This window comes from Eucyclogobius newberryi, unplaced genomic scaffold (genome assembly GCF_026437365.1).
Source record: "Eucyclogobius newberryi isolate DKJ021-1_F unplaced genomic scaffold, fEucNew1.0.hap1 SCAF_5, whole genome shotgun sequence".
NCBI lineage: Eukaryota > Metazoa > Chordata > Actinopteri > Gobiiformes > Gobiidae > Eucyclogobius > Eucyclogobius newberryi.
In genome coordinates, this window is record NW_027316167.1 from 37,053,700 (window position 1) to 37,071,665 (window position 17,966).

The following is a 17,966-nucleotide window of genomic DNA, read 5'->3' on the forward strand; positions in this document are numbered from 1 at the left end:
GAGTGGCTTGGTTCTTATATTTGGGAATACTCAACATATGTGACCGGCCACATGAAAACCCGCAACAAGTCGGCCGAGACAAATTTGCGTAAAACAGGATGTAAGCTTTTTTCCCCCCCAAATGAGTGATTTTCGTTTTTTTGCAGAATGTGCAAGTTGTCATGAAGAAGCCACTCCATGTTTCAGAAAACAGTATTGGTTACCTTAAAAGTATACATTTTGTCGTTGAAGTTGGTATAGTTTCTGCCTCTCTCTCTTGACGATCGGGGGTGTTTTTTCGACCAATCAGCTGCACGACTTATTCAGCATCATGCCCTGGCTTTTAACACTACTCGTGGAAGCGTTGAACGGAGATGGATCAAGCAAGCTGTATTGCAGAGGAGTTCAACCGTGGTTCTTACAGCACAACTCTGTGGGATTACTTCTGCGACAAGCCGGATGCTTCAGGTTATCCAGATGGCAATCAATCTGAAGATAAGTGCACGGATGATGAAAGCAATTTCATCAAACTGGAGAACATTCCCAATCTACAGCTGACCTTAGCCGACGATGAAGACGAGGAAGAATATTTCGGTCTCGCAGCAGAGGAGCTGGAGCGTGACATATCAGACACTATCTCTACGGCAAGCCTCGAAATAACGGGCCGGACACGGTCAATGACCGGCGCAAAAATCAGTTTTGACCGACTCCAAACTCAAGGTTCCGGACACAATGACCGACGCAAATTTTTCACCGTAATATACATTTTTAATAGGCAAAAACAGCGCGGTGAACATGCCCAAAGTGATTCCTCTGCACAAACTCGGGCGCGCTGTACTACAGACCACGATTATTGCTGTAGTTATACAGCGGAGGAAGGCAGCGGAGTGCATGTGCGCGGGCATTTCCATCGCTTAAGTTTCGTTTTGACAGACATGCCACTTAGCAGTCTTCTCGCTTCTCATTGGCCGAGCGGTGTCCGTGATCTAATGTCGATGAAAGCAGGCATCTGATTGGCCGCTGCGTTCGGTTGCGTTCGGTTGTACTCGGAAATGCCCGGTCTAATTTTGCGCCACAAGTGATATCGAGGTTGGCTGGCGTCAATCTCCTCAGTTCGCAATTCAGTCTTTTTAAAGTTGTTTGCAACAAAAGCTGTAATTTTTCACATTAGGGACAATGTCAATGTGGAAGTATCCAAGGGCCCCAAGGGCCCCGCCCCCTTTGGAGTTGTTAGCATCGGGGCAATGTATATATGTTAGTAGTTTATTTTGTAGGCTGTGATTTTATATATTCCACAAGATCTCCTTGTGTCAAATGCTGTAAACAGTATTTATTTTGTATCTAAGAAACATTATTATATTAAATTAAACAGTATTAAACATCATGATCTCTGGTTTATAGGAATTCAGTATTTGTGCTCTTCATATCAAATAACAGATAAAAGTACTTTAAATTGTTTTACATGCTAATAACTAGGTTTAAAACAACACATTTATCTTGTTCTTATGACGCCACGATGCCGCGCGCGCTTGTGGGCCCCTGAAATTGCTGGGGGGCCCCTAACTTTTTTAGGTAGGGGGCCCCCCTGGCCCCTAACTTTGAAAATCTATTTCTCAGCCTGTAAATGATAAAGAGACATGTTAATAAAAGTTAATTTTTCATTAATTATGTTATTCTGTTTTCCTTTCCTTTTGACCGATTCAGAATTAGCCATGACAGGTACCAAATGATCGGTACCTGTCATGTTGACAGGGACGTAAAAATAATTATTTCAAGGCTTGCTACAGTAACATTTTAATCCGTAACTTTGACTGCAAATGCTACTTTATTATTTTGTGAAGGCGCCATAATTTTGTGAGGAAACTTGTTTTCACGCATGTGACATTTTGACTGTTTTGCTGATTCAAAGGGGCGTATTTCATTCAAAACCGGCATATTTAATTTCGAGTTTGTGCAAGTCGCGGTTTGACAAAGTAAAACGTTTAAAATATGAGTTCTGTGTCCATTCTAGTCCTGGTTTGGTTCCTGTTTAGTCCTGCTTTAGTCCCGGTTTAGTTCCGGTTTAGTCCCGGATTAGTCCCGGTTTAGACCTGGTAAAGTCCTGATTTAGTCCCGGTTTAGTCCCGGATTAGTCCCGGTTTAGTCCCGGTTTAGTCCTGGACCAAATTCACTTAACTCTAGTTCTGACTTATTGTGTTGCCTCCAAAGTTACTGACACTGCACTGTCTTGCCTTACTAAATAACAAACAAGACAAAAAAGTATCTTTTTCATAGTATCTTTATTCTTATTGTCTAGTGTATTGGATTCATATTATCTTCCATTTTGCAATCCTGGTTTATACCTTGGATTATGGGATTGTAATATCTTATCCTGTGTATTCATGCATGCTATTCAGGGCCTTGTAATAAAAGCATTTCCATTTTTATAAAGTATCTTCTAATTCTGATTAAAATCCAGTTCAAGTCCTAATGAAAATAACACTACATCAATATTAACAACACTACAATCCTTGAGTCTTCAGTGACACCTGTAGGGGGAAGGGCTACAGACACCAGATAGATGTCAGTGTGACATCTGTAGAGGAGGGCTTATCTCAATGAGATGCAAATGAGCACAATTGTCCTCCCTGTGACTTAATGTGCGAAATCTTTCAGGGCAGTTTTCTCAGTAAAAGGATTTCAGAGGGGTATACATTCAAATAACTACAACTTATTCAAATATTATCAGATCTACATGAGTGAGACATCATTGGAAAGCTTTGAAACTACAGCTCAAAATGTCTCTGGGGAGACGGCTGGTCACATATATTCCTATAATCTGTCCTTTCCTCCTGTATCTACTGCGTTTTAACAACGAAATTTCCCCTTGTGTGGACATTAAAGGATTATCTTATCTTATCTTACATATGTTATACCCAAATAGACAATGTTTTTTCGTGCAACTATTCATGCACTGTCCACTTTCTTCACTATTTTCATCTGTAAACTATTTCCATCTGTAAACTATTTCCATCTTCAAATTTTTGTGTAAATGTTTTTTTTTCACCTTATTTTATTTGTAAATTCTATTGACATTGCTATTATTATTAGGTTATTAGTGATTGTTTTATGTTGCACCTTTATACCGAAAATTATTATAGTATTATATAGTAGTAGTAGTAGTATAGTATTATTACTATTTCCTATTTTTGCAAACTGTGTTCAATGACGATGGCAATAAACCTTTTCTGACCTATCTTCTTTGAGTAAAATTAGCCGTAACACTTTTCATTCTGTCAATTTCCTGTTTTAGTTGGTTACCTCAGCTGCCTCCTCCTGTAACTGATCAGACACTTAAAAATAGTCAAATAATGTCAAAAAGCATTGCTGTAAAGTAAGGCAGACTGACAAAAAATAAATAAAACCCCCTCAAAATGAGTTAGCCTACCGGTAGTTACTCTAGGATAATGAGTATTATAAACACTACCCTGTTTCCATGTAATTTGTTTGTTTTGTTTTGTTAGTAAGTAAGTACATTTATTTGTATAGCGCCTTTCACAGACAGAAGTCACAAATATAAAAACACAGAATAATAAAAACACACAATTTTTTTTTCTAGAGTTAAAGCGGGGCTGTATAGAATAAATTAAATATAAATAAATATTATTTAAGGGAGGCAATCCAGAATGTGAGCACAGCATTACTTAATTTAATCCCCCCTTACCTTTACAATATTATCGGTGGGGTACAAGCTTACCCATGGAAATGTTCCAATGAAACGGTTCTAAAAACGGTACTGGAAGGCCTTTTCTTCTTCTTTTGAAAATGGTTCCGCCTCCAACCTTTGATCCCATCTCTGATCAATCCCTGGTCTTGCAAATTTTTTTTGTTTGCTTGTTTTGTTTGTGTGTTGGTGCAACCAGAGTGTAATAAAGTAGAATGTTCTACAGAAAGACCAGGACCCAGGCAGATGGTTTAAAGGTGTTTACTGATCAATCAGGATGCTCCGCTTCGTGTCGAGGCTTTGCATGAATGCAGACTGAATGAATACAGACAAAGGAAACAATCAAGATATACAATATATATATATATATATATATATATATATATATATATATATATATATATATATATATATATATATATATATATATATATATATATATATATATATATATATATATATATATATATTGCCTGACCAGCCATTCCCAACACGTTTTGGCAGACTACTTATCAAAACTGTGTGTGGGTCTGGGGCTTGACCGCTGCATTTCAAATACTAGGGCGGAGTTTAGAGAGCAGTGACAGAACCAATCACATAAATCCAGAAGTGACATAACGCGACACGCTTAACCGGATATTACGTAGCCAAGGCGTAATATCCAAGGCGTGTTCTACGTTATCCGTCCCCGAACGCAGAAAATGTCAACTGAATCGCGATGATGTCCTTCGCATGACCGCATCTAACGCACATTCATCACGGCAAGTAGAGCGGACTTTTCTGATTGTTCAAACCGAAGCGAGAGTAAAAGTAAACTCTCAGCCACGAGCCGGGTCCGCCATCTTGGATGTTTTGGAACGGGGGTGAAAAGCTACTTCCGTATCGTCAGTGTGATGCGTTAAAACCTCCGCCTGGGATTGGATAGGTAAATTGAAAATCGACGACTTCATTGGCTCTGACTCGGATTCCAGACCCTTACGCATTCGAACAGAATGTGGGCGGGGCTGGCGGGTCTATGCAAAAGAAGAACTAGGCATACTTAAAGGTGCCATATCATGCTTTTTTCCCGTTTCGTAGTCTATCCTAAGGGTATATTTGATAATAATAAGGGTTGTGCAACACCCATAACATAAAAGTTATGAAATATCACCCATACCTTGGACCCCGCTCACAAACCGGAAATGCAAACGGCTTAGTAAAACTACAAAAAACCTCCTTGGGAAAAAGTAGAAACCTGCAGGATTTCCACAGAGAAGAAGGGATCAGACTCCCTCAGACAGACAGGCGGACGCGATATAGACAGTGGAGCTGGACCCACTCAGGAGGGGAACCAGATCTTGCAGGCAGATGAAGAACCTTTTATATGGAGTAGAGCCCGCTTTTCCAGGGACTCAACGAGCATCTGAGTCCACAGGTCATCAAAGTGCCTCTCCCACTCCCCCGGCGGTGACGGGGAAGTGGGAGAGGCACATTGATGAAAGAAGAAGAAAAGGCAATGAACAGATTGCAAGTGAAATTAAATATTAAATAATATTAAATATGAAATAATGTTTGATAGAATAAGTAGTTAGTACTTCCCCCAGCATAGTTGTTCCTAGTGCAGCGGAGCTGAAACTGTAAGTTTATATTTCTGTTCCTAACTGGCCTGACCATAAACGATTTCAAAGAGGAATGTTTTAAGCCTAGTCTTAAATGAAGGGACTGTCGGCCTCTTTAACATGGACAGGGAGCTGATGCCATAACACAGGAGCTTGGGAGCCAAACGCTCAACCTCCTACTGTGCTTTGAGATTCTTGGGACCACCAGAAGGTCATCATTTTGAAAGCGAAGAGATCTGCTTGGATGATATTGGTACTATAGCATATTTGAGGTAGGATGGGGCCATGTCATTTATGGCTTTGTAGGTCAGGAGTAGGATTTTAAATTTGATTTCTAAACTCGACAGAGAGACAGTGAAGAGACTCGCGTAATGTGCTCTCTTCTTTTAGTTCCTGATAGTAATCTTGCTGCTGCATTTTGAACCAATTGAAAGCTTTTTATAGAGCTTTTAGGACACGCTGCGAGCAGGAGTTACAGTAGTCTAATCTAGACGTTACAAATGCATGGATAGCATCGCTTTTAGGCAGGATTCTTCTGATTTTGGCTATATTGCGCAAATGGAAATTGGCTGTTTTACCTGCTTGATTTATATGCGCGTTAAATTAGGTTTTAGAGGACATAATGGCTGAAGTTATCTCTGCTTGATCAACCACTGTGAACCTTTCTAAATTTACTGATGGATTTATATGGGACACTAGTTTTACAGCTTGGGCTTGTTCAGCGCTAAAATAAATGTGACGTAAATTGAAAGTGCAATTAAAAGACTGAAAAATGATAAATCTCCAGGGAATGATGTGTTTACCTCGGAGTGGTATAAAGCTCTAAAATATACACATACCCCTCTGGCTACAGATTCGAGTTCCCGATTGAACCTCAGGTGATTCCTGTTGTCTGCTAGTTTCCTGGCTACAGAGCCCGGCAAGCTCAGTCGGTAGAGCACGAGACGCTTAATCTCAGGGTTGTGGGTTCGAGCCCCATGTTGGGCGCAGTTGACAATAAGATTTCGGGAACATACCCCTCTGCTTTTATCAACTTTTAACTGGGCCTTTAACACTAGAACTACCAGAATTTTAGAATAACTAGAACTCCCAAGGCCGTCAATTTGACTGCTGCGCTCTGGAAATGACCTCATCATAAGAATGATTCTTCTAACACGCAAAACATTTTCCTATTAGCCTCATTAAAACAATCAAATCACAATAAAATATTGCATTTATATATAAGTATTATACACTGCGTTTTGTGTATGTTGTGGGCCCCTTCGCCCCAGTCATCATGTTCCGATTCTGACGTCTCACTTTCTCCTCTCCTTGTACAAGAGTCCACAAAGTGTCATCTTTTCCTACCTCCTGCTGAAGATGACCATCAGTGGATGGAGGAGGGGAAGTAGAAGGACCATTGTCATCTGCGGGGGAAAATTTCTGTGCAATTAAGAGATCCGTCAAATTGACAGGTGTGGGATTTAGAGGAAGAATTACTCAGAACTCGTTTTAACGTTTTTATTTCAGTAGAATTGCAATACGGGGATGATATACACAAAGGTAAAGAAAAATTCAAGAGCCCAAGAATCTGAAAGCGCAATGTAATCAGAGTAATTAGACGTACAATTTTGAAAATTGTCAAATTGACGGCCTTGGGAGTTCTAGTGTTAAAAATCTCAGTTTCCTTAGAGTTGGAAGGAAGCCAACGGAGTGGAATGATCGTCTTGACTGTGCTTCGTATATTCTGAATGTGGACTGTGGTTTATACACTTCAATTATGTCAAAAAAAATGGAAAAAGTACTCACAAATTGAATTCATAATGACCAGACATGATTCATAAACAAACCACACACACAAGATGACGAACTTTACATATAATGAACCATATACGAAAACAACAAAACAAGACAGTGATAAGTTTGGCTGCAGAGAAAGCCATTGACTCTTTAAGCTGGCCCTATTTATTTGAAGAAAAATTGCGATTTAGTTTAAAATTCACGATGACCACACCCGAAGGTGTATCAGCTTCATATTTATAACATTTCATTGCTCATGGGTTTTGTGTCTTGTGGCCAAATTTGAAGCGTTCTCAATGAAAACTGTAGGGGGTGATGCCAAAAGTACGAAGTGGTGCACATTGGTCAGCGCCATGTTTGATCCAATATGGCCAACTTCCTGTATTATTTAGGTACTCATATGAACTATTTTTGGAGTGATCATATTTTTACTGCAACTTTATTTGGCGTCAGGCTCCCTTTGGCGCCAGGTTAATTAATTGAGGTGGTGCTACTGAGCCGTCTTTCAATATTTTATCACGAAACCTTCATTTCACAGAGTTCTAATTTTCGATACCACTCACAAGCATATCCATCTTTGTTTACTACTCGATTTTTGCGTTTTTCGCCCGGACGATTCTCGTCCTTCGGCTCAGGCCTAAAAATAATAATAACGCAAACTCTTTATTTCCACTATAAGCTAGAGCAGTGCTTCTCAATTACTTTCTGTTACGCCCCCCCTAGGAAGAAGAAAACACTTCGCTACCCCCCACTCTCTGCCGCTACTATAAATCATATAATTTGTCTATAAAATTTACAATGGTGTTAGGTGTACTTATAATATAATTAGGCTACACCTCTGCATAACATTTCATACTTATTAACAGTAAAGAAAACAACAAAAAATAAAACGGAACTATTTAGGTCAAATTTAAAACAAAGAATAACTTTATTAGCATTGTTTTTTAGTCTGTAACAAAAAGTGCAATAAAGTGCTCAAATTTTTTTAAATAATATATAATTAATTATTTTAAACTATAAACATTTTTAACCAAGTAATTCTGTCATTCTCAAATAGTGGTGTGCACACCATTTGATACTAACAAATACAATTTAATAAAATCAATAAATAATAATACATTAAAAATGATCAGCAACATTAACGAGGATATAAAACACTTTATTTTAATGTTGTTTTGACATGTTGAGAATTTTGCATATTTTTGCAGTATAACGGTATCGATAGAATATTCCCTGCACGCATTGATTCAGTGGCGCTCGCGCTGACAATGCAGGCGCTCGCACGGACAATGCGGGCGCCACTGCCACCTACTGTAGTGGATGTGCAATTACACTTTATTTCAGTACGGCAAAAAAAAAGCATGGTCCCGGGGGTCAGGGGCGCCCCCCCTAGCATCGCACCCCGCCCCACCAGGGGGTCGCGCCCCACTATTTGAGAAGGACTGAGCTAGAGTCACGTAAATTAAAACGATGCTGTGTTGCAACGCGCAGAGCATGCATAACAATCTTCTACGTATTTCGCATATTGATACTAGTAATTTAGAGACTAGGCTAGAGACTAGTAGAGTGGTTGTTAGAGCGCATTAATACTTCTAACTATTGCATATCATCATTACTGCGGGTCAGGCTATGTTCTTTATTGGGGTAAATCAGACCAGGTAAGAGTGTGAACCACAATATTAACAATCCAGACTCTCAATTGTAGCTTCAATTCTCCTTTCAAGGAGGGCCCATTTAGAGCCCCGAGGATCTGGGTGTCCCCTCTCACAAGAGAAGAGACACGCATGCTCCTGGAGTGTCTGTCTGGGTGCTTTTACCAATTGATGCAGATGAAAAGCAGCGCTTTTATCTGTGTAGATTCAGACGAAGTGCCAGGTGGTCGGAGCACTCGGTCAGTGGAGGCTGGTGCAGGTCAAGCTCAACGTCGTACTCAGACCTCAAAGATTAACTTTGCACACTTGAGATTGTTGCAATCTGAACACCCCGCAGCGTCATGCCCTTCTCTAGCCGAGAAGGGCACGTCGGGTCAGTCATGGCAGTCGGGGGTCGACCCTTGCGGCTGCACCTCAGCTGAGGCTCATATGACCCTCTGATCCCACGGGTGGACTGAAGACAGTGAGAAGCGTGGATCCAGGTGCCCCGTTCTGCAACTTTCACTGCGGTGTCTTTGATCAGCAGGACCTTTCGATCCCCTACATTTGCACCTTGTCTCCTTAAGTTAACCTAAGTCTTGGTTCCATTGACCACAAAGATCCACTCTCTCAAGCCTTGAAATAATATGTTTTACATGACAGGTACCGATCATTTGGTACCTGTCATGGCTAATTCTGAATCGGTCACAAGGAAAGGAAAACAGAATAACATCATTCATGAAAAATGAACTGTTTTTAACATTTCTCGTTATCATTTAACATCATTTTAACATCAAAACTGGTCACTCAACAATATATATTACTCCCTTGCACAGTTATAACTTTTTAAAAAACTGAGGGATTCTATCTCTACAGAACTCATGGCAGACTTTGCACTTTAGAGCGATGACAACACCTTTGTTCTCATCGTACTCAAGCCAGTCACGGGTACAAAACTTGGCAAGATCATCATGAATCCATTTATTGACAGTGATAGTCTTGAGTGTCCTTGCAGCCGCTGTTTTTTGTTTACGTTTGAAAGCGGCAGCGTGGCGTTTATCCGCCATTTTCTCCGCGCGCACACGTGCGCTGCGCGCGCACACGTGCGCTCCGCTGCCTTCCGCCGCTGTATAACTACAGCAATAATCGTGGACTGTAGACTGTAATCGCGCGCCCGAGTTTGTGCATAGGAAGCGCTTTGGGCATGTTCACCGCGCTGTTTTTCCCCATTAAAAATATATATTACGGCGAAAAATTAGCGTCGGTCATTATGTCCGGAGCCTTGATTTTGGAGTCAGTCAAAACTGATTTTTGCGCCGGTCATTGACCGTGTCCGGCCCATTATTTCGAGGCTTGCTCTCTAAACCCATATGCTCCTGTCAATTATCTCTGAAAACCTGTAAACTTGTGATTATTATAACCCTGCCCCAATGTTATTTGAACATTCATAAAATATGTAAACCGGTGTGTCTGTAAACAAAGACTAGACAATTTCATTCATTCACATTCACCCAGACAGTGTCAGTAAGTCCAAAAGATAGTTCTGTCCAGTCCAAAAAGTTCACCTTGTGTTCTGTGCATCCATCCATCCATCCATCCATCATCTTCCGCTTACCCAGGACAGGGTCCACTTTACACTCGGCTGCAAACCCTCCCAGTGCATGTTGCAGGTTTGATGGAGCCAATCAGGACAACATCGTCTGCAAACAGCAGAGATGAGATCCTGTGTTCCCAAAACCGGATACCTTCCAACCCCTGACTTCCCCTAGAAATTCGGTCCATAAAAACTATCAACAGAACCGGTGACAAAGGGCAGCCCTGGCAGAGTCCAACATGCACTGAGAACAGGTCTTACTTACTGCTGGCAATACGAACACAGCTCCTGCTCCGGTCATACAAGGACCAGACAGTCCTGAGCAAAGGGCCCCGGACCCCGTACTCCCGGAGCACCCCCCAAAGGACACCCCTAGGGACACGGTCGAAAGCCTTCTCCAGATCCACAAAGCACAATGTGGACTGTTTGGGCCAGGGGTGTCAAACTCATTTTGGGCCGCGGGCCAAATTTCGGCGCTCAGGCTGGGTCGCGGGCCGCACATAACGTAAAACATAAAACAATAAAAATTATCGCGGCCTTCCGACTCTGCGCTTTCGACTTGATAAAGATGGCGCCCTTATTGTGTGTTGAATTAAAAAAGAACTTGACAGACGGCGACACATTGGACATGGCCAATCCAGTGCAAATGAACACAAGTGTCAGTCAAATTTGCTGCACCGCCGCACAGAGACCGTAGCACTTGGAATATAAATATGGATCACTTTTGATGCCGCGCTTGTGTAGATGATATTTCCCAAAGTAAAGCTTGATCGAGCTATTGCCCACGGAGGAGTTTGTTAAAGTGTGAAGCGTAAATGTGAACATTTCAAAGATTTGGCGTTTTCCCATTTGTGACAGTATATTTGCAGCTCCACGGCACAGAGACCGTACCACTTAATATCAAAATATGGATAATTTTTGATGCCCCGTTTGTGTAGATGATTTTCCCCAAATATGAGCTTGATCGGGCAATCGCCCTAGGAGGAGTTTGTTAAAGTGTGAAGCGTAAAAATGTGGTCATTTTAGAGATTTCGCTGTTTTCCCATTTCTGACATATATTTGCGGGTCAGCCACACAGAGACCGTAGCACTTAGAATCAAAATATGGATCAGTTTTGATGCCCCGTTTGTGTAGATGATATTCTTCAAATATGAGCTTGATCGGGCAATCGCCCTAGGAGGAGTTTGTTAAAGTTTGAAGCGTAAAAATGTGGTGATTTGAGCAATTCTACGATTTTCCCATAAGGATAACATGGGATGTTTCTGTCATCGCTACGGTTACGCCGTACAAAATATGACTTTTGCTGTCATAATTTTATGATCAGGATGGCAATTTAGAATTTAGTGCAAAATTTCATGTTATTTGGAAAAAACTTTATTGTTTATAGGCCACTCTGAAGGCCAAATAGTCCAAATTCTGGGTAAAGTTTGTGGCTCTGTCGCACAGAAACCGTAAAAGTTATCCTTAAAATTTGGATAACTTTAGATGCCCCACATGTCTAGAGGACGTACATCGATTTAGAAGTCGGTGGGCAAAACGCACTAGGAGGAGTTTGTTAACGTGTAAAACATAAAAATGTGGTAATTTGAGAGATTTTGCTGTTTACCCATTTGTGACATATATTTGCGGGTCAGCCACACAGAGACCGTAGCACTTAGAATCAAAATATGGATAACTTTTGATGCCCCGCTTGTGTAGAGGATTTTCCCCAAATATGAACTTGATCGGACAATCGCCCTAGGAGGAGTTTGTTAAAGTGTGAAGCGTAAAAATGTGGTCATTTTAGAGATTCCGCTGTTTTCCCATTTGTGACATATATTTGCGGGTCAGCCACACAGAGACCGTAGCACTTAAAACAAAAATATGGATAACTTTTGATGCCCCGCTTGTGTAGATGATTTTCCCCAAATATGAGTTTGATCAGACAATCGCCCTAGGAGGAGTTTGTTAAAGTGTGAAGCGTAAAAATGTGGTGATTTGAGCGATTTTGCAATTTTCCCATAAGGATAACATGGGATGTTTCTGTCATCGCTACGGTTACGCCGTACAAAATATGACTTTGGCTCTCATACTTGTATGATCAGGATGGCAAATTAGAATTTTGTTCAAAATATCATGTCATTTGGAAAAACTCTATTGTTTATAGGCCACTCTGAAGGCCAAATAGTCAGAATTCTGGGAAACGTTTGCGGCTCCGTCGCACAGAGACCGTAAAAGTTATCCTTAAAATTTGGATAACTTTAGATGCCCCACTTCTCTAGAGGACGTACACCGATTTTGAGGTTCGTGGGCAAAACGCACTAGGAGGAGTTCGTTAAAGTGTGAAACATAAAAATGTGGATATTTGAGAGATTTTGCGGTTTTCCCATAGGGATAACATGGGAGGTTTCTGTCATCGCTACGACTACGCCGTAAAAAATAAGGCATTTGTCTGATTGGCTTTTTTGATCGGGACGCCAAAATAGAATTTTGGGTAAAGTTTAGAACATTTTGGTAAAACTATTTTTTGACCTTCAATGTTAATTTCAAGGTCACTCTGTAGGGGGCGCTATCGCGCCCATTTCAATTTTGTCATCATAAACTGGTCCAAACTAGAAAGTTTAACAACTGATTCAAATTTGGTCCTAATCGGACTGGTTTTGATCAAATGGGAGCAATTTTTAGATCTGCAATATTCCAAAATAAGTTGTCCAACTTTGCGGCTGCGCCGCACACAGACCGTAAAAGGTATCTCAAAAAATTGGATAACTTTAGATGCCCCACTTGTCCAGAGGACGTACGCCGATTTTGAAGTCGGTGGGCAAAACGCCCTAGGAGGAGTTCGTCAAAGTTTGACGTGAACAAAATGGCTAACACAGCGTGTTTTCATTTTCAAAGGAAGATGGTGGCCATAGGGTAAGTCTGGGGGCGTGGCCACAATGATTATTTTTTTTTGTCCTCACGAGAGGAATGCGTGTCCCGAATTTCGTAGCTTTACGACAAAGTTGACCTCGGGGCGTCTCCCATAGGCGCAATGTATTTTGACTTTTGTCGGTGGCGCTGTCGCGCCATTTTTTAATGAAAAAAAAAAATGGCCCAGAAAAAACAAAATTTTTCGCCGATTCTGAATTTTGGGCAAAGTTTGGTGAGTTTTTGAGCATGTTCAGGGGGTCAAATTAGAGTTCAAAGCGCTGAAGAAGAACAAGAAAAATTAAAGCCGCAAGCGGCATCCAACGGCCCTCGCGGGCCGCCGGCCTTCCGACTCTGCGCTTTCGACTTGATAAAGATGGCGCCCTTATTGTGTGTTGAATTAAAAAAGAACTTGACAGACGGGGACACATTGGACATGGCCAATCCAGTGCAAATCAACACAAGTGTCAGTCAAATTTGCTGCGCCGCCGCACAGAGACCGTAGCACTTGGAATAAAAATATGGATAACTTTTGATGCCGCGCTTGTGTAGATGATATTTCCCAAAGTAAAGCTTGATCGAGCTATTGCCCACGGAGGAGTTTGTTAAAGTGTGAAGCGTAAATGTGAACATTTCAAGGATTTCGCTGTTTTCCCATTTCTGACATATATTTGCGGGTCCGCCACACAGAGACCGTAGCACTTAGAATCAAAATATGGATAAGTTTTGATGCCCCGCTTGTGTAGATGATATTCTCCAAATATGAACTTGATCGGACAATCGCCCTAGGAGGAGTTCGTTAAAGTGTGAAGCGTAAAAATGTGGTGATTTGAGCAATTCTATGATTTTCCCATAAGGATAACATGGGATGTTTCTGTCATCGCTACGGTTACGCCGTACAAAATATGACTTTGGCTCTCATACTTTTGTGATCAGGATGGCAAATTAGATTTTTGTTCAAAATATGTCATTTGGAAAAACTCTATTGCTTATAGGCCACTCTGAAGGCCAAATAGTCAGAATTCTGGGAAACGTTTGCGGCTCCGTCGCACAGAGACCGTAAAAGCTATCCTTAAAATTTGGATAACTTTAGATGCCCCTGCATCTGTGTAGTTATCTGTAGTTATCTGTACACCTGAACTGACACACCACTAAATACATGTGAGAGCGTTTAAGTAAGGAGGTTAAGTTACGCCTCTTGCCTTGAAAATAATATAGAATAAGTGTATTAGCCACAGTGTTCCATCAAACCAAACTCTTTTGTCAAATTGTGGGCCAAATATTATGTACAAAATAAAACAATAAAAAATATAAGAAATAAATAGCTTTTTTACAGCCTAGTAATAGTGGTGGAGACTGTTGCAACAGGTGAAAGACTGAGTCCATATTCATGCAGCAACAGGAACATGGACTTTTGATGTGGTTTCTGATGTAAAATGTTCATATCACAGACATGTTTATGCTCAAACGCAATATGAGCTTGCTATTTTCATAGTTTAAGCTGATTTTAGTGACAAATGATTCATGTATTGATTCAAATGAGGTCATTGTGTTTGTGTTCACAGTCACATTAGTGTGGACACAAACAAACTTTGTTACACTCTGACCTGTGTTTTTACCTGTGGCTTCAGATCTGTCAAGGTTTGTAGAGGATGTTTCCTCTGAGCATCATCACAGAAGTTTGTTTTCTTGTTAGCTCCACGTTAGCTCCACTTTTAGCACATCACCAACATCCACAAAACCACCATCTTTCTTTCTTCCAGGTGTTTCCTAAAAACATACGTCTCTTTCCTCGCTCAGACCTCTGCTCTGAGGTGCGTAAGTGCAGTAAAGTGCGCAAACGCGCGTCTAACTTATCTCAGCGCTTCTCCCTCGGCAGCACACACGGCAGTACAGAGCCGCGCGGGGAGGGGCGGCCACTAGCGGCATTGTGGGACGTGTAGTTTTAGACATTCCATGTCCCCAGAGTTAGGCCGGAGATCTGGTCGTCGAGGTCCCTGCCATCGACTGCTGTCCAGATCACTCTGCACCCGCCCCTTACGGATACTCCTGCAGGTGGTGGGTCCACAGGAGGACGGCCCCACGTCGCTGGTTCGGGCTGTGCCCGGCCGGGCCCCTTGGGAAAAGTGTAATCACATTCCCCAAAACATTGACCATATTTCAAAATCAGAATTGTTCTTTACCTCTTGTTGTAACAAGTTCAATAAAATCTTTCAATTTTGATTGCTGTGTTCTTGATCTTTAAAAATCACCCTTATGTAAGTCTATTTGAAGTTAATTATCAATATAGTCTAATGCATTTTGTACTTACTTTTAGTCAATCTTAGCTGAAAAACTGTGAAATAGCCATCCTTAGGGTGTCCGTTTCTTGACTCACACAATATTCTCCAAAACAAAAACGTCGTCCATTTGATTTATTTTATTTTCTGCACAATCAAAAACATGGCAATGTGTGTCGATATGCGGTCAAAGACTGTGTCAGTCACCCTCTAACTCCAATCTCGATCCGTCTCACCTGTCCCCATTTTACCCATTAAATTTACCTACTTCCCTTTGGCCCGCCCTCTTCCGCTCCATACCGATGCATGGATTAGACATAAATTAATTATTAATAATTAGAAAATTATGAATTTAAACTAAGATTTTAGGATTATAATTACATTCATTTAATACTTCATTTATACTTGAACGAAAAAAAAATACTTTTCTTAATTCAATTATGGCTCTAACACATTTAATAATCTATTTTATGACGAATGGGACTCTGACCATAACTCCATGTTGTGGCTGTAGTTAGCGCATTAGCTTTCCCCCTGCTAACAACAACAACAACAACATGGCACAAGCCACAGAGCACAGTGATTAAAACTTAAAATTGTGCTTATATCTATATCTCTCCTCTATCCCGTCTCAAGTCTCATGTATTCTTTCGCTCTGTCTGTATGTGTGTGTCTCAGTACTCCGAAAGAGAGAGTCCAGCAGCACCCTGTGTTCTAATTAAGTTGCGTCACAAAGCATTATTAATACGTTTAAATCTACTTTACCAGTTTACTAACAATATGAAAAGTGCATTTTATTGTGGCTTACAGTGGATGCAGCAGAAACTGACTTGATCTAAAATTTATTGCGAGTTTGTAATAAATCCAGAACAAATAATAATAACCTTTGAAGCTGTAGAATCAATTATTTTTCTTAACATACTATTTCTAACACCCCTAATGTTCAAACAACCAGTGTATGCAGATATAAAGGCATCTTTCTCACAGCTGCAAACTCAAGTCTGTGTTTAGTCTGCGCAAGAGCAGAGGAGGGAGTCAGAGTCCAGTCTGGTCTCGTCTATTTCGCATGCATGTGCAAAAAAACAAAACAGAAAATTGCCACAGCTCTTATTGTAGAAAAAGCTTCAGTTGTAGTCATCTGGACTCATCCATCCATCCATCCATTTTCTACCGCTTGTTCCCCATCTGGACTCAGTTAGAAAAAATAGACGTTTCGGCTCTCATCCAGGAGTTGTTGTCAATAAGAGAATTTAGGTCGAGAACTCCGATATTTGTACTATTCTGTGGTAAGTCCAGTCCATTGGGCGGAGCCTTCCTGAAGTGGAAAGAGTTGTTTGTTTCAACCGAAACTTACCCTCTTTTTGTCTACCGAGCTAGCCTATTCAGACCTTTAATGGGCTATTAGTATCCTCTTTGTCTTTGTGAGACCCTGGCTCACTCACCCTGAGTACCTGATTAGCATCTAAATGGCCTGGTCCTCTACCTCTCCAGGGGTTCAATATTCCATTATAGATTACAGGAAGGTTGAATCTCCTCTTTCAAACCATCTTTTCTCCCTGCTTAAAATCTTCACCTCACCGTCTTCAAACGAGTGATTAGAGGCTTCAAGATGAAGATGCACGGCGCTCTGTGGTCCTGAACTTGTATTTCTTCTGTGCTGATAGTCTCCTGCACAGGAGAGATGAGAGCCGAAACGTCTATTTTTTCTAACTGAGTCCAGGTGACTACAACTGAAGCTTTTTCTACAATGGAACACTCCTGGACGAATGAGGGATTACACCGACACACAGCTCTTATATTAGACAATTTGGGACTTCCAAAATTAATTTGGGGCGTTTTAGCTTTTTGAACCCACCATTTGAACTTGCATAACACCACTATTGGCAAAAACATAACCATCCATGTCAGTAAGCTCAACCAATAAAAAATTAGAAACAGGAGCAAAAACCACAGCAAACTTTTTAAATTGAATCAAATAAATTAAATTCATATTTAAAGTTAACTGAGGCATTAGTACTTGTTAAAGTGAATCAGTACAAAGCATTTGTTAGTTGCTGAAAGCATGTTTGTTGTATGATGCAGATGAATTGTCTGTGGTGCAGCAAAGCATTCTTCATTGCAAAAAAAACGTCTCTGAACTTGGAATAAACTTTATCTCGTCCGGAAGCGCTTCGGGCGAAAACAGGACTATAGAAGTTCTATTGCATAATTAGGCCCGAGCCGAAGGACGAGTATCGTCCCGGCGAGGGACTTATTATAATTGGTACCGGGGGGGTGGAAAAACGCAAAAATCGAGTACTAAACAAAGATGGATATGCTAATTCTAAATTAGAACTCCGTGAGCTCTAATTTTGAGTGAAGGTTTCGTGAAAAAATATTGAAAGACGGCTCAGTAGCGCCACCTGAAAAATCAAATAGCATGGGGCCAATGGGAGCCCGAAGCCAAAAAAAGTGGCCGTAAAAATATGACGCTCACTCCCAAAAATAGTTCATGGGAGGACTTGTAAAAAATAA

The 17,966-nt window shown here is 40.9% G+C and overlaps 1 protein-coding gene across 2 annotated transcripts in view; it reads left to right on the forward strand.

Moving 5' to 3' along the window:
* Positions 1 to 17,966, forward strand: part of LOC140381600 (apoptosis regulator BAX) — a 75,951-nt gene that overhangs the window by 28,818 nt on the left and 29,167 nt on the right. The gene's annotated exons all lie outside the window — the stretch shown is intronic.